We start from the raw sequence: 27,445 nt of genomic DNA on the forward strand, positions 1-27,445 counted from the left end.
TTATAAAATGTCCTGATCTATAGAGGCAAGAAATAAATATTTTAATTAAATGAAAGAATTAATGTACATTTTAAGATTAATCCATGTCCTTTCTAATAGAGGCTATAATCCTCCCGATAGACTCTAGTTCAGCACCACTAGTTGTTGTTAAACACAAAGACATCTCAACAGTTATACATATTCCTCCCCTGTCATATCTCCTCTTCATTCAAAACTTCCTAGTCCTACCATTTTCAAAATGCTATATGGCATGAACAAACCAATGGTTCTGAATTTGGAGTTCACCACAGTTCAGCATTTGGATGTCACACAGAATCAAAAAGGGAGGTTTTTCATGAAGTGCCATGCACTATGCAAAAAGGAAGAAGGCAAGATGTGTATTTGTGCACATCTGGAACTTAACTTGTGCCACTGATTTCAAAAGGAGTTCTACTAACACTTGCAAGATTTCTGCTCAGATGGGATGGGAAGGAGGACCCCCCAACATACTGGTGTCAATTTGATAATGCAACAAACAGATTAAAGCAACAGACAGACTTTTAACCTGAGATAGCCCAAGTAAATTTTGCTCATTATATGAATAGTTCCCAAGTTTCACAATTCTTTTTCAGTGGGTTCTAAACTCTATCCCCTTCTGCATGCAGTCAGGCAACAACCCAGATACTGGGTTTAAAGTTCAAACTCTAGAGGGATAGCATCAGTATTATCAATCTGTGTGCCATCATGGGATCATTTTCAGTGCCCAACTGATCCAAGCTATAGCAAAAAAAACCCCAACCCACTGATCACATAAATTAGTCCTGAAATATTTATTTATGCAAATTAACACTGAAAATTAACTTACAGTCATGTTATTAATAAAGAGACCTATGTTCAAAGCACATCTGACATCTCTTTAAATAACTACAGCACTGTCGGAATGATTTAGACTTTAATGCATTTATTTCTCGAATAATCTAAATTGTTTTCATTTTACAGATAATGATCTGAGATACAAGGACAATAAAGAATTGTTTTGGAGACAAAGATGGCTCTACGAAGAGAATCTGCACTGAATTTAAACAGATCAACCCCACAGTTCAATACAGAAAATGCATGTATGGGGTTACATACAAGCTTCTATAACAGTCATTACAGGAGATTCATGATTCATTGTCCTAGTGCTTTGCATTTTACTATTCAAACTGCATTATGGGAAGAGTGTATAACCTCTGTCCCACCACACATGCCATTTTCTGGTCTAAATTAGGTCCCTGAAGGGCTCAAGTATGTAGAGTTCAGAAGCTACTGCAAAGTAATGCAAAAAAAGTGGAGAACCAATCTCATTTATACTATGAAAAGCATAGCCTGGAGAATGTAAGTCAATGTTGTGTCAACCCCACATACCACTTCTCTCTCTCTCTCTCCCTCTAGTCACAGCTGACTTATGGTGGCCCCTGGTGAGCTTTTCAATGCAAGAGACGTTCAGAGGCGGTTTGCCATTGCTACCCTCCATATCATTACCTGGTATTCCTTGGAGGTCTACCATCCAAATATTTGCCAGGGTCAACCCTACTTAGCTTCTGAGATCTGGTAAGATCATGCTAGCTTGTATTATGCTCATATTGCTCAAGCTAAAAATCTCTCAAAATTGTGTTCAGGTTTTCCTCAGAGTTGAGGAGAAAAATCTAATCTGACGACACACATGCGAACACCAGTCAACAGAAGTCCCATCCCTCTCAGTCCTAGACTGGTATATGCTCTTTAGAGTCTTCACAATTTCTTATAGTCCATGTTGCTTACAGAAAAAATGGAAGTCCTAGAGCAGGGATCCCCAGCTTCTTGAGTCTGGAGGTTTCTTTAAAATGGCTGCCACTGTAGGTGGAGAAATCATAAACTTGCTGTAGAAGAAAAGCCAACCATAAAATGTCATGGATCAAGGTTAAATATAGCTTTAATAGCAACTCTTCAACATTTCTGGCCAAAACTCTGTTTAACAGGATGCCTTTTAATCTACACAGGAAATCAGAAGCCCTGCTGAGCAAAAATCCCATCTAACCCTACCCACTTTTTGAAACCATTTGGTGGGCACCATATTAGAGACAGATGTCTTATGGCATCCAGCCTGTATAGCCACTCCAGAATTTCCATTTACCCTAGGATGTATGGTTCCTCCATTGGAACTGATCTTTATAGTCTGGAGAGCAGTTGTAATTCTGGAAAAACTCCAGGATCCACCTGGAAGATGACACTCCTATTACCAAACACATAACTTGAAAAATGGGGAAATTGGCAAACACACACCTATTTGTCAACATTTCAATCTAATACCTTCTCCAGCAGAATTGTTTTCATCCTACTAGCTGAGCACATGCATGTTTGAAAACATTTAATCCTCACATCAGTTTATATTAGTGGATGGAAGCTTCCTAAAGTCCATAGCTATTTCCAGTACAATACAGGTTTTCAGGCAATCATATGCATGTTTTCAGCAATACCAAAAAAAGAGTAATTTTAGAAAGGAGACCAAAGCATTCAATTATTCAGGAAGCACTGCTTTCACTCTGAATTGTGATGAAGTACACAGCATGGTTATATCACATTTGACTGGGATCAACCAAAAGGATGTTCCTTTTAGCTTCAGTGGGTTTGTCTGAATAAATCAAATTGGCTATACAGTATTGACACACCATCCTCTTCACTCAGTAGTTCTTGTTTAGCTGGTAAGCACACATTGCTCTAAAGATTATTTTCCTATAGATGCATATTAGAATAAGACATTCCAGGCAATATCTGAAACATATTTCACTTTAAATATAATCTGAAGCCTAAGTTTTTCATCTGGGATTTATACAGGCACAACAGACTCCCATATAAACTTGCAAAAATAGAAACAGAAAGAGAACCATATAGAGTTTGAAAAATGTTTAGTTCAAAATTATAATGATTTCGCTGATTCTCAGAAATGTGGGGGTGAAGAGCCATTGTGGATAGTTAATGAAAGTGTCTCCATTTATTATTATTTTGCCTGAGGCAAAATTCTTAAAACCAGTAAATACATAGAAGGCACTACATCAAAGTGTCTTTTACATACATTTCAGGATGAAGGAGGCCTGAAAGAAACTGTTCAATTCCAGAGGGACTGTGGGAACTGAATGAGCAACGGGGGTTTATTTGCAACTACTTGTGTTAACACCAATAAGGGGAAATAGGGCTTTGGATCTGCTACACTTCAAACTGGAAAGAAGGTATCTGATTAATCACTCAATTTAAAGCAAGTGTTACTCCAGCTATACTAAAATAGGTAATAGGTAAGCTGAAAAGACTGGTGTCTTTTCAGCTTATGGAGAGACAAAAATTTAGATCACCAATGAGAAAGGACATGCACCGCAAGATATGCAAGTTAAGCTTGGTCTAGTAGCAGAATATTCTGTACTTACATTGATTTAGTAGAAAGTTTGTCAGTCCTAGTAGTGCAAAAACCTGGCTTTATCATTAAAGAACAATCACATAATATTGCAAGATTTTGTAACACATAATCATTGGCACTAGACAGCTCTAGCTGAAGGATGGGAACAGGAACATAGATATTTTCAGACACTGGATCATCCAATGATGTAGGAATCATTTATGTCTATGCATACATGCGATCCAGCTGGGTCTATCTGACTATTTTTTGCACAAACTTAGAAATCTAAGGTTTAATCCAGAGGTGGGATCCAACCAGTTCTCACCACTCCTCTAGAAGTGGTTACTAATTTTTTCTGACTGCCGAGAAGGGGTTACTAAAGCAACCTACCTGCCCAATAGGGACTGGAGGTGCGTGTGTGCGGCGGCGCCAGTGTTTGAATCCCACCACCATCAGAACCTGTTATTAAAATTTTTGGATCCCACCACTGGTTTAATCCTGTCTCCAGTTGTGGACACACTGAATGACATTCAGGACATTGTTCCCTCTCAGTTTCAATTGCCTATATATAAAACGGAACCAAGTGAGAGTTCCTTAATCAAATGACAAAAGCCATAAAAGAACCTCAAATGTTATTGTATAATATCTATAAAGGCTGTATAAACCTATACATTGTTGGTTCTCTTAGAGTTTGTTTATGTCCAAATTCTTTCCAGATAATTAAAAAAAATATATATTTCTGGCTACTTTGAAAAAATGTTATTTTTATACTGTTTAAAATGCATGTCAGCTTTTAGCCTTTAGCACTTGTCTAACAGATTGTGATGTTTCCCAATGTATAAATTGCATCAATATCCTTAGGGAAATATGTAACTAAAGGATTGTTTCCCAAAAATGGATACCAGCCTACCAAGAAAACATCAGTCAGTATTCTGAGTCTTTAACATAACAAAAGATTGTTCAGCCAACAGAGCTGCAGGTTAGAGGAGGGGAAAAAAACTGACCTTTAACTCACAAACTAACAAATCCACAAACTCGAAACAAAATATAACTATATCTATATGATGGCTGACTTCCAAAGAACTATAAAAGAGCATTGAGGCTAAAATGGTCCCTTATCTTTGGCATATAAAAATCTTCACAATTATGAGACACGAGGAGCTCTTAGAGAGTGGAAGTGTGTTTAAAAAAAACAAGAGAGATAAATTGCACAGTTTTCACAATGGACTGAAGTAAATGGGGAGTACTTGTACCAAAAGAAGTGGTATTCATTTTTTTTAACTAAATGGTTTACAGTCAGGTAAATCAGCAAGGTAACATTGTTTACAGATACCAGGAAATCACGAAGGAAGACAGAAAATGTCAACCTGAGAGGAAAATGCTTTCCTTTCAACCAAATGTTTTCCAGCGTTTTTGTCTGTCCTGAAGCACATTCCAAAGGGTCAGAAAAGCATTATTTCAGCAATCAGGGGATTATCACTCCTCATAGTACCTATCAGTAATAGTACTGGACAGTTTTGAGTCATCAACATAACACAGATAGATAGCAAGAAGTTTAAGAGAAAAGCGACATAGTAGCATTTGAATTTTTTTTCTGTCAAAGTTTATAAGCTGAATATATTTGGTAGTTGTATTTTGACACATAACCAAAAAGAACTCATTTAAATCACCATACTTCAATTTGAATCAGCAATCTATAACATTCTTCTGCATAATCTATCACTTTATTTCTATTAATCTACTCACATTCTGCTTAAAAAGCTGATAACTGATATCATCAAGAGGACAGAGCAGGTTGAGTAAGCCTCTGAAAGAGTACACAGCTTGTTATCATGTGCAAAATCATTCTGGGATCAGATTTTGCTTTTAAGAAAATTAATATAGATGTGTCTTTATAAGCCTATATATCTACCGGTAATTGTCAAATCAATATATCTAATTGTCAACAAGGCCAAATCTGTGGATACCTAAATCCAAAAACTGGAGCCATGAACACATAAGACAGATCTTTCTATAAACTGAAAATGACTGCAGAAAATGACTGCAGACATGACTGCAGAAATGTCTGAAATCTTAACACTAAAATACACTGGGAAAATTAAAAAAACAAACAAAAGCAACAGAAGCAGCACCTGCAACTTTAAGAAACAAATGCTTTCTTAAAAGCTAGGCAACCACAACAGTACAGTGGAACCTCGAATTTTGTCCATAATCCGTCCGAAAGCCATCGACTAAATTCGAGGCGAACTTTCCCATAGGAATCAATGCAAATCCAGTTAATTCGTTCTGAACACCCAAAAATAATGGCAAAAACACTTTTTGAGTAAAAATACAGTGTTTACTGAATATAAAAGACAACTTCGCGTGATGAAAAGACCATTTCAAACGTTTAAGATGAACATTCAACCTGAACATGAACATTTAACCTGCAGAAACTTATTCTATGGAAGGAAATTCTGTCTTATGCACACATTCTGGGGTCACTTCCCACACACACACCCTAATTAAAGGAGCCAAAAAGTTCATCCTTTTGGTTTTTCAAAAGCTGCCCCACACAACACTAACTAAAATGAGCCAAAACTTTACTTTCTCCACTTCACTTTCTCCAGCAGGGCCCTCCCCACACACACACAACTAAGCACTGCATGTCAAAGGAGGCAAAATGAACATGCCACAAAGCAGGCAAAGGTTGCACCCCCTCCCCCCCATACACATTGCTTAATTACCTGGCACTAAGTAAGCTTTCTCACAACAGAAACTCTCAATACTGCACAGTAGCTCTGTTCTCTGCAGTTCTCAGCAGTCCCTTTGGTCCCATTACAAAAGGAAAGGGCAATTAGTTTCACTTTCAGCTTTTTGGCACCAAACGAAATTTGAGGCAATCGATGAAATTCGAGACAAATTTTCAGGGGGGAAAATCGACAAAATTTGAAACCGACGAAATTAGAAGTCAACGAAATTCGAGGTTCCACTGTATTGTCAATATTCAAGATTTGGTTTCTATCAATAAATGACAGGGGGAAAGGGAGGGCCCTTTCCCAGGCTGTTTTTGCCTTTGAGCTTGCATGACTCACCCAGATTCAGCTTTCTGCTACTGTTCAACAGCAGCCACCTGACAAAAGCCAAAGTGGAACAGAGATTATAGTTTCAGACTAGGATCCAAGAGACCCCAAGTCAAATCCCTAGTCTGTAAGGAAAGCTCTGAAGGTGACCTTTGGTCAGTTACATATTCTAAGTCTAACTTACCTCACAGGATTGTTGTGAGAATATAATGGGGGAGAGGAAAATGAGGTGCTCTATTGGGCCTCCAATCACACAAGCCCAAGCTTGCACTCATCAACATATGGCTGCCCAATATGATGCCTGATAGATACTTTCACCTTGCAGAAAAAAATGGAGATGACAGAAATAGTTTGTATCACTCTCTTCAGTAGGGCCTTTGAGGTATGGATTATTTATCCAAACATTTGGGTAATATTCAGTAACATAATCTGACTCCTCTGAATTATTTCTAAAACAAACAGGGGTGGGTAAATCACTAAACATCATAAAATGAGAATTTAAAATACGGTAACAAAATAAGTAACACTGTTATTCAAGCTCTTATTTCTAAACTGAATAATTTAAATGAATAGGTTTTCTGCTTTAAGCAAAATAGTTTTTTTAAAAAAATCAATAGGTCTTGTAAAATAAATTCCTACAAAGCATATACAACAATACATGGACACAAACCATTCAAAGTGAAGTTCTATGGACTTCAATTGATAAGTTGAATTAATGCTTTGTTATCTTCTCTTGGATTCACTTTGATTTAGTTGTGTCTGTAGAGTAGAGTTATAAAGAAACTATGATATGTTCTGCACAGCATTAATAAAATGTCCTGAGTTTGCAACAAAGTGTCTAGGGGAGGAATTCCACACAGTTTTTTCCTCAAGACACCCTCAGGATGTCTTATTTCAGTCCAAGCCGACTTATTTTGAAGATGCTAGAAATAGGACTTTTTTTCTTTCAAGTTGTCTGTAGGACATCTCCTGCCTGGCTGTTTCCTGCCTGACCATTGAGCTCTCTGGATAGTTTCCTCCTCAGCTTGCACCCAACATTTTGTGTGTTGCTGAAGGAATCCTCTCTGCCTCCATTTGCTGAAGGTTGTCCCAGGATGTTTGCTCTGGAGGCTCCGATCCTGGGTGCATTTTTGGCTCAGAGAGTACATAGTTGTGCTCAGCTTGTCCTGACAATTCCAGCAATGCATAGTTTTCCCTTTTTGTTTGTTTAATGAGGTATTTGTGAAGAAATGCAGACACAAATATGAGATCTTAGCCACTTGAAGAACTGCTCATTGAGTAGCATTGGATAGACTAGCTTTCCATGAACTGTCTGTTTTCTCTTCTGACATCTGTGCTGTCCAGAACAAACATGAAAGGTGACTTTTTAAAATATGTCCCCAGGACATCTTCTTTTGAATGTGTGGAGTAAACAGAAAAAGTTGCCTCTTTTTAAGATGTCCCCTAGATGTCTTTTTTGTGTTGTGAAGAATGGACCGGTAACAAAAAGCATCCGTACAGCTGTACAGCTGGAGTGCAACAGATGCTTTTGTTACCGGTGGAATTGACGCTGCACTCAATTTCTTTGTATATTTGTAATAAAGTACAGAATGGACCTACATATTTCAAGTTTATCTGCTTTTTCTTTCAACAATATTAAGTTTACGCAATTCACAAAATAATTATATTTTACTGGAGTCACCGAATCTGTACAGTTGACCTTTGGTTGTCTTTCATACCTAAAAGTGTAGCCTAAGTTACAAGTTGGACAAGGAAACAATCTTAATTCACATATTTACTATGCAAAAAGCAACAATTTCAGTACTCTGGAGAGCTCCTACAATTTCACTAGCATTCCAGATTTGCTGAAAACCTACATTTCAGTTTATCATTGTAATCAAACACAAAGTAATTGTGCAAATTTCACCCCCAAAATACTTGAGACCATCTCCAACCACTGATTCTCCAAGTGCAAGGGAGTCCCCCAATAATTAGCTTTTTTATTTGTATGTCCTCTTGATGCTTTCAAGACAGTAAATCAAGCATACATTTCAACAGAATGACTCAGATTTCAGGCAGTGGTATACAGGATTTCCACCTGAGACACACAATCACTCCACCTTATACTTAGCTCAGCAACTCAGACATATACAGCTCCGGCTACTATAATTTGTGAATTTAGCCAAGTGTTATAACTAATATTCCCTGTAAGGTGAGCTGCTGAGCAGGTGAGCACTCACCATTTAGGCACGGTGCAGATAAAAAAGTTGCTGCACACTGAGCTGCAACTTGGTCAGAAGGCACATTCTGCTGCCCACCTCTCCCTCCCTCTTCATGAGAAGTTGGGGCAGTGAGCCTCCAGTAACAAGTGCAGCATGCTGGGCCACAGAGGGCCCCTCTCCTGGGGGTGGCAGGCCAGGAAGGCAGCTGGACCATGGCCCTAGCACTGGGTGAGGTAGAGACGGTGCACTCCGTTGGGTGCTGCCAATGCATTGGCCCAGATCTAGAGGGCCCAGGGTAGCCCAAGGCAGTTGGGGAAAGTATAGGGCTGCTAAGAAGAGACAGCCAATGGCAAACCACCTCTGGACATCTCTTGTCCTGAAAACCATCTGTGACTTGAGGGCACTTTCCTCCCTCACTACCAAATGGAGGTAAAAGTTCAATTATTTATATGTCTAATCCAGATGCATGCTATGTACAACTCAATAGAAAAATGCTTTTAAAATTGTAAATACTGTATATACTCGTGTATAAGTTGAGTTTTTCGGCCCTTTTTAAGGCTGAAAAATGCCCCCCTCGACTCATATGTGAGTCAATTATCCCACACGCAACGTCCCTCCCCCCACACTTACTTTAGCAAACGGAGCAGGCCTCAGAAGAGCCCTGCCTGCATTCCCTTCCAGGCTCCAAACGGCTTGCTGGGAGACCCTGGGAAATGTAGTTCCCACCAGATTATTTGAAACCTTGAAGGGACTAGGCAGGTCTCTTCTGAGGCCCACTCCATTTGCTAAAGTAAGTGGGGGGCATCGCGGGGGGCGGGGGTGATTTTTGCCCCCCTGCAGTGCCCCCCCACTTACTTTAACAAACAGAGGAGGCCTCAGAAGAGATCGCCTGTGTTCCCTTCCACGCTGCAAATGGCCTGCTGGGAAATATAGTTCCCACCAGGTCATTTGAAGCCTGGAAGGGAACAGGCAGGTCTCTTCTGAGGCCTGCTCCATTTGCTAAAGTAAGTGTGTGGGGGGCATCACAGGGGTGATTTTCAGGGGGCCCCCTGGTGCCCCCACCGACACCCCCCACTTACTTTAACAAATGGAGCAGGCCTCAGAAGAGCCCTGCCTGTGTTCCCTTTCACGCTGCAAAATGGCCTGCTGGGAAATGTAGTTCCCACCAGGTCAGTGGTGGCGAACCTATGGCACTCCAGATGTTCATGGACTACAATTCCCATCATTGGGAATTGTAGTCCATGAACATCTGGAGTGCCATAGGTTCGCCACCATGGCACCAGGTCATTTGAATCCTGGAAGGGAACAGGCAGGTCTCTTTTTCAGCCTGCTGTGTTTGCTAAAGTAAGTGTGTGAGGGGGAGGGCGCCGAGCAGGGAACCCCCTCTGCCCCAGGGAGAAGGCGGCTGCCTTCTCCCTGGAGCAGAGGGGGAATGGCGGCAGTGCCCTGCTCTGTGCCATTGGCTCTCGCGCCGTGGGAGCTGGCGGTACCAAGCAGGGAACTCCCTCTGCCCCAGGGAAAAGGGGGCTGCCTTCTCCCTGGGGCAGAGGGGGAATGGCCGTAGTGCCCTGCTCTATGCCGCTGGCTTTTGTGCCATGGGAGCCGGTGGCACCGAGCAGGGAACCCCCTCTGCCCCAGGGAAAAGGCTTATACACGAGTATATACGCTATGTGCTGCATAAACTGCATGAAAGGTTGTATGGCATGTGGTAGCTTTGAATTTAAGATATTTTTGCTCAAACAATCAAAAGGTCTGCTCAGTGGTTGGGAAGTGTTGCTCAGTGTGGGGAAAAATTAGAGGGAACATTAGTTATTACAGCATTATCTTAAAACTTCACCTTCTCCCTCCCACCGCCATGCCTGATACACATAATGCCATTAAAAAATGCATACCAAATCAGAAAGGTGAGCTTTACAAACATACAGGGATACAGAACCAGAATGCTAGCCATTAGGAAATAGAAGCTGACAATGCTCGGTTTAACGTAATCAGTCTTTTTAAAGTAATGCTAGCAAAAGCATTAGGATAAATAGAACCATTTGTCAACATACTGTAGAATCTGAACACTGGGAAATTCTATTCCTGCACTTCAAATCTGTCTCCCTTTTACTACTAAAAGCCAATATGCTTTGTCTGGTTGTTGCCTCTGATTCATACACTGAGAATTCATGAATTCATACATTCATACCTAATCTCCACCTAGCTATTGTCCCTTAGCACAGAATAAGTGGCATGTCTTAAAAAGCTGTGCCAAAGGACCTGGAAACCAACCTCCCAACCAGCACTCTAAATCAATATGATGATGATACTCAGCTGTATATATACACTTATCAAATCACCTTGTGATGATTAGAGGTCCTGCATTATTACTTGGCCACAGTGGTTTACAGGCTAAAAGTGAACAAATTGAAACTAAGCCCTGAAAAGATAGAGATAACGTTGGCTGGGAAGGAAGAGTTCAACTGACCACTGCCAGCATGGCTGAGGGTGTTGCAGGGAGTGGGGCTGACCCTAGATGGCTTCCAGTACCTGGCTGGCCTCCATGTGCCAATGGAGCCACTGGCAGAGATACACCATGAAAATTGCGGTGTATCTCTAATCTTCCCTATGGGGGATTTTAAGGTGAGTTTCTTTTTTATACATTTTCGGGCTTCCCGTGCTGACCCCACCTGCACATCAGTTCTGGATTGCGATGTAAATCTTCCTTTCAGGATCAACCAATCAATCTATTATTATTATGGTCATAGACCAGTATAAGGCAGATAAGATACTCACAATTAAAAGGATAACATATATTAAAATAATAAATTAAAACTATCGTCCAGGATGATACAACTATATTTCCCAGCATTTTGTGGAATGATGTGCAGCCCGACCACTAACCCTTCTCCTGCATAATCTACTAAATTTTCCATCTTTTAATTTTTTTATTAATATCTAAAAGCAATTTAACAAGAAGTTACAAAGATTACAAATATACATAGGTACAGTTACCAATCATATTTACTTTCAGTTTAATCTTCACCAAGTATTAATGGGATATATATAAAATAGGTTAACTCAACTTTCTAGAAAGTGCATAATATCCACCACCATCACTCCAAGATGGAGAGTCATGCAGTCAAAACACTCATCAGAAATCTCTCCCCGTATTCCTTTTGACTAAACTGCCCAATACCGAGAATCCTTCCAATTCTGCAGGGATATCTTCAGAAGGAGAGGATATTCTTTCCTGGGAAGATTCAGTACATCCTAGTGGGGTTTAAAAGACCACTGCTATAAAATGGCAAAGAAAGCAGTAAATATAAGACCACCAGAGGAACTCTTGACAGGCAGATGAGCAGTGAAAAGATAACATAATTGTTTCCAACAATTCCGCTTGCTTGCACCAGCATTTTTAACCATCTGAACAAGCTACAAAATTGAGGCATGATATATTAGCAGATCTACAGAGAGCAACAATTCAGAATCAGGACACCTGCATAGGGAAGCAGATATGCACCATGGGAGTATAGAAAAAAGATTTCTCTCCATCATCACTCTGCAGGATTTTTAAAAACTCATTCAGCTTTTGAGAATAACTAATTGAATTGCCAAATTGGATCTGTCAATAATTTAGTTTTTAAAAAAAGAAAAGAATTTGATACTCAGAGTAAATTTTTTAGCAGGTACAGCTGCTTGTATGTTAACAAAGAGGGTAGAAAGAAAACACAAGTTTGCTGAAGCATCAGTATCTCCAAACTATACATTAAATAAATCACAAAACAAGCAAAAATAGCAGCGGGAATTTCCTAATTTAGTAGCATTTCCTAATTTACCAATTAAGTATCAGTTATTGAAATACCAGTTCCACTTTGTCCAGTGTATTAAATGTTTTCTAACTCATATAACTTTTGTGATTGGATATGTATGTTAGCCACCCTGCACCTAGCTTTGGCCAGGGAGGGCGGGATATCCAGTCAACTAAACTAAACCATGTACCAATGCTGAGTTACAATGTGGAATGATCATCCTTACCTGATTTGACAGAAAATACCCATCTCTCCCACCCTAAACTTCAAAATCCAATGCTTTATTTTTTTCAAAGCAGTGCATCCCAATGTATTCAGGGGAAGAGCAAAATGAATCTGAACAAACTTCTGGCTTTGTCACACCAAACCCCATAAGGGGAGAAGAATCAAGTGCAACAGATTAAATCCTTGAAGCAGGGCAGTCATGGACTTGAAGAGATGCCTCTGTTAGCTTTTGATTCAAAGAATATATGACAAATGCAGCTGAAAGTTGGAAAGTATCTTTGGATTGCTGTATGATACAGTCATGGGTGGAGGGAAGAGCGGTGGTAGACTCACTGTGATTGAGAGCTCCTAAGCCACTAGGCTCGATGTCTCTGAGGGCTCCAACTTCATGTCAACAGGCTTTTCCTGCCTTGGAAAGAAATGAAACCACAACAGATACCCACTTCCCCATGGGTGGTCTGTACGCCTTTAGAAATAAAAAAAAATGCTTCACAACAAAGTCTGAAATGTGTCTGCTCTGGTGCTACGGAAACTGCACTGTGAGTTGAATTAGCAAAAAGTCAAACCAGCCCCTATATTTCAGGGAGTTTATCCAAGAAGAGATACTGACCCTAGGATTTACATATTAACAGAAATCCTAAAAAGAACAGCATTGCTCCTTAAGGTTTCATTCATCTTTAACCATTAAAAAAGCATAGATTCTTAAGGTATCATTCGCCTTAAACCATTATTGTTGTAAGAATAATTGGTTTGTTGGATAGAATTGGTTTGTTGGATATTCATCCCCCAATCCCTTCTTTAAAAGCTACCAAGCTGATCAGTAACCTCTTGAAAATAATTCCCTCATAATACCTTCGAGAACTTTTATCTCTCTAGTGCTAGGACAAGGGACAAAAGCCAAAGGCCATGAAATAAAAAGTAAAGAATATGTGGGATAGAACATAAAGAATCTGTGTAAACCTTTACAGAAAAGAAGAAGAAGAAGAAGAAGAAGAAGAAGAAGAAGAAGAAGAAGAAGAAGAAGAAGGAGAAGAAGGAGGAGGAGGAGGAGGAGGAGGAGGAGTTTGGATTCATATCCCCCCTTTCTCTCCTGTAGGAGACTCAAAGGGGCTTACAATCTCCTTGCCCTTCCCCCCTCACAACAAACACCCTGTGAGGTAGGTGGGACTGAGAGAGCTCCGAAAAGCTGTGACTAGCCCAAGGTCACCCAGCTGGCGTGAGTGGGAGTGTACAGGCTAATCTGAATTCCCCAGATAAGCCTCCACAGCTCAGGCGGCAGAGAGGAGAATCAAACCCGGTTCCTCCAGATTAGATGCACAAGCTCTTAACCTCCAATACCACTGCTGCTCCCTCTAGTGTTTTCATTTTTTTATATATTCTAGTGTTTTCATTTATTTAAGACCGTGCAAAACAGAGCACTGTGAAAAGAACTTTAAAGGAGAAAAAAATATGCTCTAAAACATTAAATAATTTCATTAAAAACCCTAACAACCAAGCAGAGCCTGATTTCAAATAACAAAAGCTAGAGGAAGTTTAACAGTTAAATATGTTCTCTTTTCCTTACACAGCCCTGAGACAACTTGAGGCTGCATAAACCTGCAGCTTGCATGTAACAGATTGGACTTCACACTTTGCAGGTGCAGGGATTATGGGATCTTTCCTATCTTCTACTACCCTCAGGAAGGGTAAAGGGGTGGCATTGCTCCATTCTTTTCTATGAATGGAGCTCTACTCCTGCAAGAGGGAAACAGGAAATTCTTCTCCCTCTCCACTACAGTCATTCAACCAGTGCTGCTGTTGTACATGCAAGGCCCTCAATTCCAGGACAAAACTTTATGTAGGACTGGAAGTGACTGAGGGTGGGGGTAGGAAAAATACTGGACCATTGGTGCTTTCCACTGGTGGTTCACGAGATCCAAGTCAATGAATAGGACAGAGTTCAATTTTTTTTAAATCTCTTTTAGAACTATCAGTCAACCTTTTGCAATTTTGATGAGAGAGCAAGTATTGTTCAAAATCTGCAAAAACAAAAAGTCCAACTGCAAGCATTAAGCCAGCCTGTGGGCACATTTGCAATTCTGACACAGGGTGACAATTGCAACCACAAAATGGCTGTAACCACAAAATGGCTGCTGCAGGACAAAATGTCAGGGAATGAGGATATACATAACTCTAAAAGTAACTCTTCAACATTTCAGATGTAAAGTCTGCTAAATAAACCTTCTTAAATTAACATATTGTGGGTTTGTTTGTTTTTTGCTTTCCTACACCTTATCTTCAGTCACACAATGAACAGTCTTGGGTTGTGGTGGTTGCTGCCATAGGAATACTTTAAAAACAAATCTTTACAGCTAATCAGATTTCTAATGGCCAACCAAAAGCCCTTCCAGATAAAAGTCCCTTTTGGCCCCACCCACTTTCTAAAGACACTTGGTGGACACCAGGAAAGGTGCCATGGAGCACAAGGGCACCTTATAAACTGTTTCTTTGATTATTATTTTTTAATGTAAGAAATTTCATCACCTAAAGATGTCCTGCATGTGGTTGGTTCTTAACCTTCATGTTTCAGCATGCCTGGTGCTTGAAAACATTCCATTGCCTGGTGATTTAAAAAGTGAATATTAAGGAGAGTTTAAGTAGAACAAGCAATGCTTTTACAACTACAGCAGCCCCACACATTTAAAAGCAGGTCCGCTCTAAGAACTTACAAAATAGGGGTGGCTTAAAGATTCAAAGGAATATACAGATGGTGCTGAAACACCCTCCCTTCCATGACTTTTATCTGAATGTCCTTCTCTTGTTCCTCTGCAACCACTATCCGGTATGCTACATGCGGGGCAAGAACTCTCCAGTCTGTGACACCAAATACAAACACACACATCTCATGCAGAACAATTTAAACATACTTTCACACAAGATTTCTAAAGCCTGTATATGATCGTTAGTTCCCATAAAACCTGACTGCCAATCTGACGAGATGGAGTTGCTAGGACTTGCAACTGCCAAGCCCATTTCCCAGATTAGCAAAAATGGCAATCATTGCTGTGTTCCCCTGAGAACAGTGCAAAAAGCCTATGCTTGAAGGAAGGAGGAGGAAATCAATGAGCTGACCAGAGAAGAGAAAGGTGATGTGTGTTAGCAAGCACTAAGTGATGAGTCAAAATGTCATTGTGTCTCACTCCTTTCTTACTCACCAAAATGATTTCCTTGCAGCTTAGGAGCCAAAGTTCCTCCACTTCCCAATTTAACATTAAATCACCACTTTGAAACCACTGACTAGGTCATTTGGATTGAAGTCAGTAGGATCAATCTAACATGGGGCGTTCAAAGTTCTTTTTAAAGACACCAAATTAAGGGGAAGCAGCTATAAATCTGAAATGGAGCTATCATGTATTCACATAAAATATGTATTTTTAAAAAGTATTCATCTCTAAAATACCAAACCATGAGGTTCAACTTCTACTTCTAAGAAGACACTTTAACCCAGCGGTCACCGACATTTTTGAGCCTATGGACACCTTTGTAATTCTGACACAGCATGTTAGACACAACCACAAAATTGGTGTCACAAAATGGCTGATGCAGGAGGTGGAGGCAGCTACAAAATGACTACTGCAGCTTACCTCCAGTCACACACTGAAGATCCTTGTGATATGGTGGCAGCTGATGCCAAAGCAACTTTAAAAAGTCTGCAAAGTCTGGCGAACCTTTGGCACTCCAGATGTTGTGGACTACAATTCCCATCAGCCCCTGCCAGCATGGCCAATTGGCCATTCTGGCAGGGGCTGATGGGAATTGTAGTCCATAACATCTGGAATGCCAAAGGTTCGTCATCACTGGCCTATCATGTGTTCAGCTGCCAATCAGAAGCTTTCCTGGACAAAAGCCCCATCTGGCCACACTCACTTTCTGAGTAGCCACCTGGAAAGGTGTCAGAAGGCCCATAAGCAACATGTTAGGAGCCAAAAGAAGTTAAAAAACAAATGTCCAGAACTGGATACAGGTATAATAATCATTATTTTAAAAAGTGTAGCTTCTGTGTTGCTTTCTGCCACTTTCCCTGACTCAGATAAATCAAGAGTGGCATTTGCTTTCTTGAAAGAAAGAACTACCCTGTTTTGAGAGCTACCTAGAATCAAACTGGCAGATTTTCTTTAACAAAAAAAGAAGAAAAACAGTCAACTTGTCTGTTACTATTTTACATGCCAATCAAGTCAATGTCACCCCCACAGTAGCAACTGGATTCCCTTTCCAGCCTCTCGCAGGCAAATAATGACAGGTGGAATATAAACAGATGCCAGATTCCTTGAACTTTAATACTACTTAACTTTAACTAAAAATACACTGTGGTACCCAACACCTAAAAATACTTCTGAGTCTCTGGTAAATCTAGTTGAAGAAAATTACATAGAATGCAAATGTAAAATATATTTGTGCAGTTTTTTTAAAGAAGTCTGAAACAGACCAGAAATATCTTACTCATATACCCACACTCATATACCCATACACTGGCCCCATGTATATTCACACATCTGGAGAAATTCTATGAAACAAGAGCTAGGGTACATTCAAGGATCTGTTTCATAAAAGAACCCAAGACATTTGAAATAGGGACCTCTCCAAGACATGAAGCAGTGAAATAATCACAATAAACTGCTGTATAACCAAGAAGTGAAAGACCCCAGAGTGGAAGTGTTCACTAAATGAGTTTCCAATATTCAGTGGGAGAGATTATGGTGAGCAGATACGAGGATTAGTCTGGTGGCATGGCACATGACCAGAACACCTTACAAACTGGTTGGCAACAATCTACTAACCATACCATTTGCTACTTGCTATACAGTTTGGTTGATCCCTGGGCATAATTAGCCATCAGATCCAGTGTCCTGGTGAATGTGTGGAATGAGGTCCTGGAACACCATGGGTATGGAAATTCAGGGGCATACTCAATCAGAAGGGGGGGGAGTTTTGGCTGCATCCAGTGGCAACAGCAAGACTGCAGGGTTTGTTTTTGTTTGCGAACACACACTTTTTTCATCTCATCTCATCAAAGAAAGGCAACAGCTGTTACCCCAGATGAAGGTAGACACAAGCCCATTTCTACCAAACCAGAGCTTCAAAACACTTCCAGTACCATAACCTTCTGTTCTATGGGGCCTCACCAAGGTCAACATTCTAAAGCACCAGGATGTTAGTGACAAAGGCAATGAAGAAAGATGGTATTGCTAACTAGTGACATGAAGCAAATACATAGGGTCCCCTGCTCTGAGTTGGGAAATACCTGGAGATTTTTGGGGTAGAATCTGGGGAGGGAGGTGTTTACACAGGGAAGGGACTTCAGCATCGTATAATGCAACACAGTCCTCTATCTAAATCACCCACTTGTTCCAAGGAAGCTGATCTTGGTTGTCTGGAGATCAGCTACAACAGCAGGAGATCTCCAGATAACACCTGAAGGCTGGCCACCCCACCCCCCAAACAAATACAGCTCCCAAGAAGAGTTGCTTTTGTACCTCACTTTACCTTACATTCACAATCCCTTCCTCCACCAACAACAGGCACCTTATGAGGTAGGCAGGTCTAAGAGAGTTCTGAGGGAACTTTGACTGACCCCAGGTCACTCAGCAGGTCTCATGTGGGGGAGTGGGGACTCAAACCTAGTTCTTTAGAGTCAGTCAGTCAGTCAGTCATTCAGTCAGTCATTCAGTCAGTCAGTCTGGCTGGCTGGCTGGCTGGCTGGCTGGCATGGTCTTTTCTGAAACCGTTCAGGCTTTACACAATACACATGCAAGAAAGCCAATTGTACACATGTGCTGTTATACTGGCAAACTGATGAATAGCCCAGTCTGATAATCGAGAGAGTGGCAATTGAAAAGCAATCCAAACTCACAGGAGTTTAGGCATCCCTACTTCCAGCACACTACCTTTTTAGAAGAAAGAGGCAATGACAGCTCTTGATTTCCCTAAGGGTGATTTTCCATTGTCCTGATCTACAAACAAATTAGATTTCTAGGAATACTCCGATGACCTGCAGGCAAACCCATGGCAAACAAGCACATACATGCATGCCTCAGACAGTTGAGCAAATTAGAGGTTCTACTAAGCTTGCTCCTTTTATTCATAGAAAGATGTGCATTTATGAATGTGCATGACTATAAATATAGATCAGTCTATAATAAGAGCTCTAGCAGATCACACGAAAGTTTTGAGAGTCCAGAATCTTGTCTCTTAAAGTAGCCATCCAGATGACCTAAAGAAACCCCCAAGGACAGTTTCCAAAGAACAACCCTGTCTCCACTGCTGAAAGACCCCACCAATGGTTATTTAATGGTGCCCTTCGCCTGAATCATTTAGGGTACAGTTATCCAGCTTGGCTAATTGATAAATCTATTACACATGGAGCAGTAAATTCCATTAACCAAGTGTGCATTCTATCAGGGTCCTTCTGTTGAACTCCTAAATCTACTCCTAATCTACATTAATTGGTGAACCATCTTGAATGGGTCTACTCAGACGTTAATCCTGTGTTACACAATGAGGTTCACTTCCATGAAAGTATGTTTAGGATTGCAGTCATTGTGTTCTATATTAATGAAAGTGGAATTTTAAAAAAAATCTCAATCTTCTTTGTCCACATCATGCATGATCAAACTAGTATGCATTAAAAATTATTCTATTAATTTTTTAATCCCTTTCAATTAAAAAGATTGTCCCAGAATCACTGAACTGATTTTTCTAGCCAATAATTATACAGATTTTAAAACTAAAATTCTATTGTAACCCTCTTCCTTGACTTAGGGCCCACTTGGTTTGCCTGCCCTAGCAAGGTCACAACCAAACTTATTTTTCTCCAAGTTCTCACACAAAACGATAATATTTCCTGATGCAGTTTGATTCAAACAGAATAAGAGCAAACACAGAAGCCAGATACAAATCAAAAAAAGCACTAAAAGGACCATATACAAACGTACAAGATGGATGGGCACAGAAAGATGGAAGCAGGAGAAGGCTAAACCAATCCACTACTTCATTACTAAGCAATACACGTAATCCAGCACAAAAGTGGGGCATCTATTATGTGCATGTGCATCTATTATGTGCATCTTGGCAACTTGGAGTAGTCCACAGATGTTAAATGCTATTAGATTACCTCAGGGAAACCTGATGAAACACTGTTATGTCAAGTTCACAGCTGCTACTCCCTTGAATTCTATGGCAAATTTGGCACAAAACTTATTTTTACATTACTGAGTTTTCGATGATTTTCTCTTTTGAAAAAAAAGTAAATACCAGTGGAGGCTGAAGCCTGTGTAAATCCTCACGTTAAATCTTAATAAGAGTTCCTGACCAAAGAGCTTTGAAATTTACAGCTAGTATCTGTAATGATTTTAGAGAAATGGCACGAACTACAGAAGATACTAATTTTGATAAAATACTCTCAGAACATGATGCTATCGAGAGGATGTAATTTAGGAAAGTATGACTTGAAACAAGAAGGGGATTGTGTTAAGCTATTACAGTAAATGTGTTTGAAATTCAGATGATGACAAACTTCAGAAATGATGCTGAAATGGGCTGTGGCGTATTAACAGATTGCAGGTTGATTCCCCAGCATCTCCAGTTAAAAGAACTCGCACACTAATTATTGGACCAGTTATGTCTCCAACTAAGATCGCAGAAAGCTCCTGCCAGTCAGGATAGACAACACTGAGCTAGACAGGCCAACATCCTAAACCAATGCAGATGTAAGAATCCACAGATTTGGCCATGTTGAAAACTAGATATATTTATAGGAGTATGTCCTATTGCATTGTTTACAGTATGAATCATCTTGAGTTTATTGCATTTTCTACTTTTTGCAACCCATTTTCTATACTGTTTATGGTCTGTCGTGTCTTTGATTTTTGTTGGTTTGTTTCTAAGACTGTAAACCTAGACCAATAGCAGTGCTTTTTGGATGCATTATGCTTGGATGTGTTACGCTGTCTAAGAGAACATTTTTATATGCTTTGTGATGTTCTCATCACTGACTTGTATATTTCGAACAGAATCCGTTGTTCAAATGTCGATTGCTGTGAGCCATGACTCAGATCAGATCCTGCTGTTAATATGACACATTTTGAAATATTTCTCACTCAAAATTTAAATAGAAAAAAGAAGCCAGGGTTTAACCTTCTGTGGCATATAACTTTATGCGAGCCCAGTCACTGGCTAAGACTACAGATGTTTCACTGCAAGAGGTCCTCCGACTGTAGAACATAATTAGAAAAGGCTGCTGCTCTTTCCGGTTCATTTGGTCTGGGTTACCAGGGTTTGGAGCTAATGCCTACAACTGTCACAGTTGAATGCAACATTGCTACAACAGTGGTATTTTTCTCCAAGATTGGCTTCACTTTCCAAATTGTAAAGGCTTCATTCTCCTTGTATTAATGCTATGTTATGTCTGCCAAACATGCCCACCTTGCTGATCAAAAATTTCCCTCAGGATTGCAAGCAACCCAAAACACATTTGGGCCTCTGCTCTTAATACCAAATTAAGAATTCCAACAGTAGTGTTTTAAATTAAAAAGTTAATAATACTTTGCCTTTCAGGGAACAAAGTAGGAAGACTTTCAAGAAGATCACCTGCATTTTTGCATGATAATACACAGAATTTATTCCATGCTTGGAATGAAATCTGGTATCCAAAATTCAAACATCCCCATAATCCCTAAATACAATACAGAAAAATTAAAGCAGACGTAACTAAGCAGTGTTTGCGAATATTAAAAATCTATATTCCAAATCCAATCTTCTCCAAAAAGACTAAAAGATGACTGTGTTCAAACTGATTTATAGTTACATGGATGTGAAATATCACAATGCTGCAAACTGTGCTTTAATAGGATAAACCTCTTGATTGAAATCAGAAAAAAAACCCCACTACCGGTATGCTTATATTGCTGGAACAATATTCAGTCAGCAGATCAATGCATGACAAACCCAGTGCCATTTGCTGTCCTTATCTCAGATCACTCTTGGATCAGTTCATTAAAGGTTGATTTTGCACACCAAAATTGCCCCTCTGATAGCATGGGGAATGCCCCGATGCAATTAGGACTTCTGCACAGCCCCTGGCCCTGCAGCGTGTCTGTCACATTTTTGCCTCAGCGCAGGCAACGCTGGCTTTGCTCTGTGAATTTCCTGAACCGCAAAGGTTGAGGTCCTTTTTCCCATTCCTTGCTCGACCAGCACCAGGGAGGGAGGGAGGGAGGGAGGGAGGGAGGGAGGGAGGGAGGGAGGAAGGGAGGGAGGAAGGAAGGAAGGAAGGAAGGAAGGAAGGAAGGAAGGAAGGAAGGAAGGAAGGAAGGAAGGAAGGAAGGAAGGAAGGAAGGAAGGAAGGAAGGAAGGAAGGAAGGAAGGAAGGAAGGAAGGAAGGAAGGAAGGAAGGAAGGAAGGAAGGGCCCCCTCCCCAGATGGAGGTTGCGCGGAAAGGAAAAGGTAGTGGGGAATGGACAAAATGGGGATTGGTTCGGCTACGAGAGACATTTTGCAGTAGGAAAATCCCTGTCTAAACAAAAAAGTCATGGGGGAAAAGACCCCACTATGAAGCCAACAGCCTCGGGGTAAGTAGAGTAGGCATAAATGGCCATTTGTTTCCAGTATCTAATCCATATCTTGCTCCTAAACTCAATCTGTATCTACTGCACTACCAGTACAGTTAAGGTGATGTGGTTAATTAACTAAATCTGTTGAGTGGTTTGAGTAATGACACGGCAAATATGGGTTGGAGTTTCAAGTCAGAATCATGGTAAAAGAATTATACAACTGCACTTCCACACGACACAAAATCCAGATCAAATCAATCCATGTACTGAACATACCAGTTCAGTACAGTGATTTTAAGGCTCAAAGAACATATGCAACACCACATTTATAGTGCTGCAGCTGTTGCTTCTTTTCAGAACCTTCAGCGTAGGTCTTGGCAAGGCAGTGATAACTGTGTGTGAAAAATTGCCAGCACTGGAAGAATGCTACATTTTATCTAGCTCATTATGCTACAGAAAAACAATAATAAACTGATGTTCTCTGCCCTGATCATCAAGCCTAAACTGAAATAGTGCATGTGATCAAGGGGCAGATGAGAATTTAATACACTACATCTTATGCTGCCCTTCATATAACAATCCCAGAAAGAGATTTCTTTCCAGCCTCCTTAGAGAAATCACATCTTTAATTCATTCTGCAAAGATTATTTGCTGTCCTATTTGGACAACAATGCGACTCTCAACACTGCACTTTTTGCAGTAGCAGATGGGAAAATAAGAATCATATGCATGCAATTCTATTGCTGTTTCCTGCAAAGCTGACTCCTTTAAATTAAATTTCCCATAACATGCTAAATAGGCATCTAGAGGTTTCTCTGTGTTGGTTAACTGATGGAATATTTATGCAAGAAATCAACAGATACATGAATTCATTTTTCAACAACCACTTAGCAATTATGTATGGTTCTCAGCAAATCAACTGAATTGTCCAACACTTCTGTTTGCCCACTTTTGTCTCATTTCTGTGAAATCTCTTTTCTAGGGTTGCCAATGTCCAGGTGGCACATAGAAATTTCCCTTTTGTTTCAATTCATCTCCAAACAACCAAGATAGATTCCCCTGGAGAAAATGGCTGCTTTGGAGGGTGGCCTCTATGCCATTATATTCTGCTGATATCTCCTCCCCCCCCCTCAAATCCCAGGCTCCACCTCCCAAAATCTTGAGGCAATCGAGGGTTGGAGCTGTCAACTCTACTCTTTTTGCAAGTACAAACTACTGGGTCTGCTCCCCAGTCAAGTCACTCAAATGATTGTTTGAAAGAGGATGGTGCCGATATAACACTGGAACTCACTTTGAGCCAGCCGGTGTTATTGTTGAAGATGAGCAGGGGCTGTTCAAGGCAACAAAGTATCTTAAGCCATCCTTGACCAACAATAAATGTAAAATGCATGACAAAATTTGGGGTGGGGAACACAGATGAATCTGCCTCTTTAATCTGTGCAACAATAAAAGGGTAGAGCACAGAGGAATGCCAAAAAATAGTATAGTACCCAAATGGCTGCAATCTGAAATTGCTGATTATCTGCATTCACTCTACATCTCACACTTCACTTCAAGTCGATGTCACCCAATGGCACAGGTGTCACTCGCAGTCCTCCAGATGTTCATGAACTACAATTCCCACCAGCCCTTGTCAGTATAGCCAATGCTTATGTTGGGAGGGGCTGATGGGAATTGTAGTTCATGAACATCTGGAGGACTGTGAGTTTGACACCCCTGCCCTATGGCAACAGCACTCCCAATTCATCCAAACAATTCATTTTCAATCCAATATCACCCCTAACCAGGTATTGGGAAATACCTGGAGATTTTGGAGGTGGAGCCAGAGGAGGGCAGGGTTTGGGGAGGGGATGGACTTCAATTGGGTTTAATGCCAGATGAATTGATTTTTGCCACCTGAAGATCAGATATAATCTCAGGAAATATCCAGTCACCACCTGGAGGTTGGAAACCCTATTCCTAATTGATCGAAATTATGGAAAATTTACTGTGCCAAACTTACCAAAAAAAAAGGTAGCTCTCGCAGTTCAACATAATGGGTTTTGTTCTGTTTCACATTCACTCTCTACTTTTTTCCTTCCACCAAATGTCTACAGTTCTCATCACTGTTAAAAGAAGCAGCTTAGAGTGAAGAGATCTATTAGCAGCCTGAAGCGCGAGGTCTATCAGTCTCACTCCCGTATATAAACCGATCAGTCTTATAAACCTTCCTGTGACAAGCATGCCTGGTTTCTTTCTATAAAAATTGGACTTCTCCCTTATTTTCTCATCTCCATCAGTGCTGACGGCAGGAACACAGACAGCTGCAGCCCGCATTATTCAGCTTAAGTGGAGATCCTCACTTACTGGAGCGCAAATGGTTCATTAACTTGTCATGCCTGAACTCTGAAGAGGCATGGAGCAGAAACACACACTCACAAGGTATACAAATGTGAACAGCAGTAAGCAAAACAGGGATTTCCCCACCTGAAGGGGAGAGAATTCTCTTACTACCCATGCATGGATGCTGTGAAAACTAAAAATGAAGGTTTAGGCTCTGACTTTTTCTTTCTCCTTTTGCTTGATACATGATGGGACAATTTCAAATAAGGTATTCAAAATTTTTGAATTCATTCAGAGCAAGTCCTCAAAATGCACAAATACTGAGATAGGGCATATTGTGATATTTTAAGGCTCAACCAGGGTGACCAATTCTGGCTTGGGAAATTCTTGAGAATGCTCTCTGGGGAAGGCAAGGACCTTAGTGGTGGTGGTAAACCATAACCCATTTTTTCCCCAGGGGAATTGATATCTCTAGTCCAGAGATCAGCTGTAATTCCAGGAGAACTCCATCCTCCACCTGGAGGTTGGCAGAAGTAGGTTCATTACCAAACAACTCTATTATTCTTTTACATAAATTGCCACCTAACCAAGCCACCTAAAGTTTAGTTTGCCAGCCAAAAAACAGGAGTGCTGCAACTCCGATTGCATCACAAAATTCATTTCAGTTTGTAAGTACAAGTGCTGATGTCTTGGAAAAATTCTGTTAAGGCTTCTCTATTCAGTTTTAACAAGGCCCCCCTTAGTTTCTATGATTCCTACTCCTTCCCACTCTCCTCTGCAGCAAGTGTAACCAATACATAGGAATAGAATGAGCCAGGAAGAGGTGGACCCTCTAGACTAAAGGCAAAAGGGTACAGGATGTGTGGAAAGCAGAAGAGGGAAATAAGGCTGCCTGGCTGGGAGCTTGAAACTCAGCAGTAAGCTCTTAACTTCTTGTTTAAGGGCTGTGTTTCACTACTAGACACCTTATCTTCAAAGCCAGTACACAGAGTATTTAGCTGGAGACATCCACAGCCACCAGGAGGAAGGAATTTTAGGGTTGGCAAGTTATGAAAAGGGGAAACGTTCATTGTAACCTTGAAAAGATCCTGGTTCTGTTGCGTTAATCAGTTCTGTGTTGCTACATGATATATTGCCAAAGTAAAAAGAGAATGTTTTATTCTCTTTGAATGGCTGCAAGATATATTCCAAGTTCTGCCCCACAGAACCCACAAGATGAGTCTACACAAGCATACAGAATGGCAGGACGGAGAGGAAGAGTGCTGGGCATGTGGCCACAGGAAGAAAGAGGGACAGATGTCAGAGCGCAAAGGCTCCATTATTCTGTTTTGTACAGAGCAGCCAACTGGAAATCACCTTGGTCTGCAGCTTAAAGTAGAGTTGCCAGACTTGCATTGGAAAATACCTGGAGATGTGAGGGGAGTTTGGGGGGGAGGAATTCAGGAAGGCATGGATCTCGTCAAGATATAATAACATAGAGGCCACCCAATTTCTCCAGGGGAACTGATTTCTGTTGTCTGAAGATCAATAGTAATTCCAAGAAATATCCAGGCCCCACCTTGAAATTGGCAACCTAAATGGAAAACATCAGTAGAGGGTGGAGTTACTTGCTACCACTTCATCCCCAGAAAATTAACTAGTTGCGCTAAAGCATGAGAATTGGGAGAAACTGATCCACACAGGCTGCCCATGGTAGATCCTCCCACTGCTTAAAAAAGACACAGCCCTTTATTCATTCAATAACCTGTGCGTGGTCTCTTCATTCTGCACTCATTTACAAGAGAAGGTAAAGCCAGTGGATGAAAAAAAAAAACCCAATTAACAGGCTGTTTTCCAATTTTTGCAACATGTTTTGAACATAAAGTATCTTTCCTCAGGGGGGAAACTGAAACTAGTGAAGCATTGCTAAGATCATGAAGCCCATTCAATTAGGAATTAAATACAAAGCTCTCTCACACACACACACAGAATCCACACTGCAGCCCACTGTGAATGTGCTGGGAAATTTAGAAGCCAGCTTGCTAATTAATCTTTCTTGCCCCTATTGGTTTAGCCTTATCTTGCTGAGTGTTACAGCCTTATTTCTAGTTACATTTCCCAACTGCTAACTGTTGTTGAAGAAACCATGATGAAAACAAAAATGACTGTAAAGTAATATTTTAGGATGAACCAGCTGAAATTAAGACAACCTTAGTAGAAGATGTCTTACAATTAGCAGTCCACTGCTTGGAGTAGGAGTGCTGCCAGAGCAGTAAGACAACCTTTGACATTAGTAAGTAAGGCTGGAACTAAACCTAAGATATAAGGTTGCCAATCTCCAAACGGCACCTGGAGATCTCGTGTTAATTTGATTGGTCAAGTAACCAAGATCAGTCCCACAGCAAATGGCTGGTTTGGAGGATGGGCTACTAAGAATTGGGGGGAGGGGTGCTTTCTCTTGCCTCCCTAGCCCTCCAGCAACTAACAGCAACAAGAAAAATGGCCAGGAGATGTTCAGTGAGGAAATATCATGCCACAAATTGGCACAGCTACTTGTACCCAGGATAGAGAAATGATACTGGATTGCGGTTTTGAATCTCATGAGATTGTATCAGTCTAGGGCACTGTACACAGCAAAATATAGAATCAGGCAGTCCTGGATGGATATTGTTTTGTTACAGAACAGTAATAAGTGAGCTTATGAGGAAAAATTGCAGTACAGCCAGCATATTTTGAAATTAAAGCCAGCTTTGAATACAGCGAGGATAGATGTGCACATCTGAGACAAAAATCACAGATGTAAATCCCAAAGACACAACCAGATAATCTCTAGTGTGCACAGACAGCATGATAGAATGTGACCTAAGTTAGCTTCTTGGCCAAAACACCT

The sequence above is a fragment of the Sphaerodactylus townsendi genome, linkage group LG05 (assembly GCF_021028975.2).
Source record: "Sphaerodactylus townsendi isolate TG3544 linkage group LG05, MPM_Stown_v2.3, whole genome shotgun sequence".
NCBI lineage: Eukaryota > Metazoa > Chordata > Lepidosauria > Squamata > Sphaerodactylidae > Sphaerodactylus > Sphaerodactylus townsendi.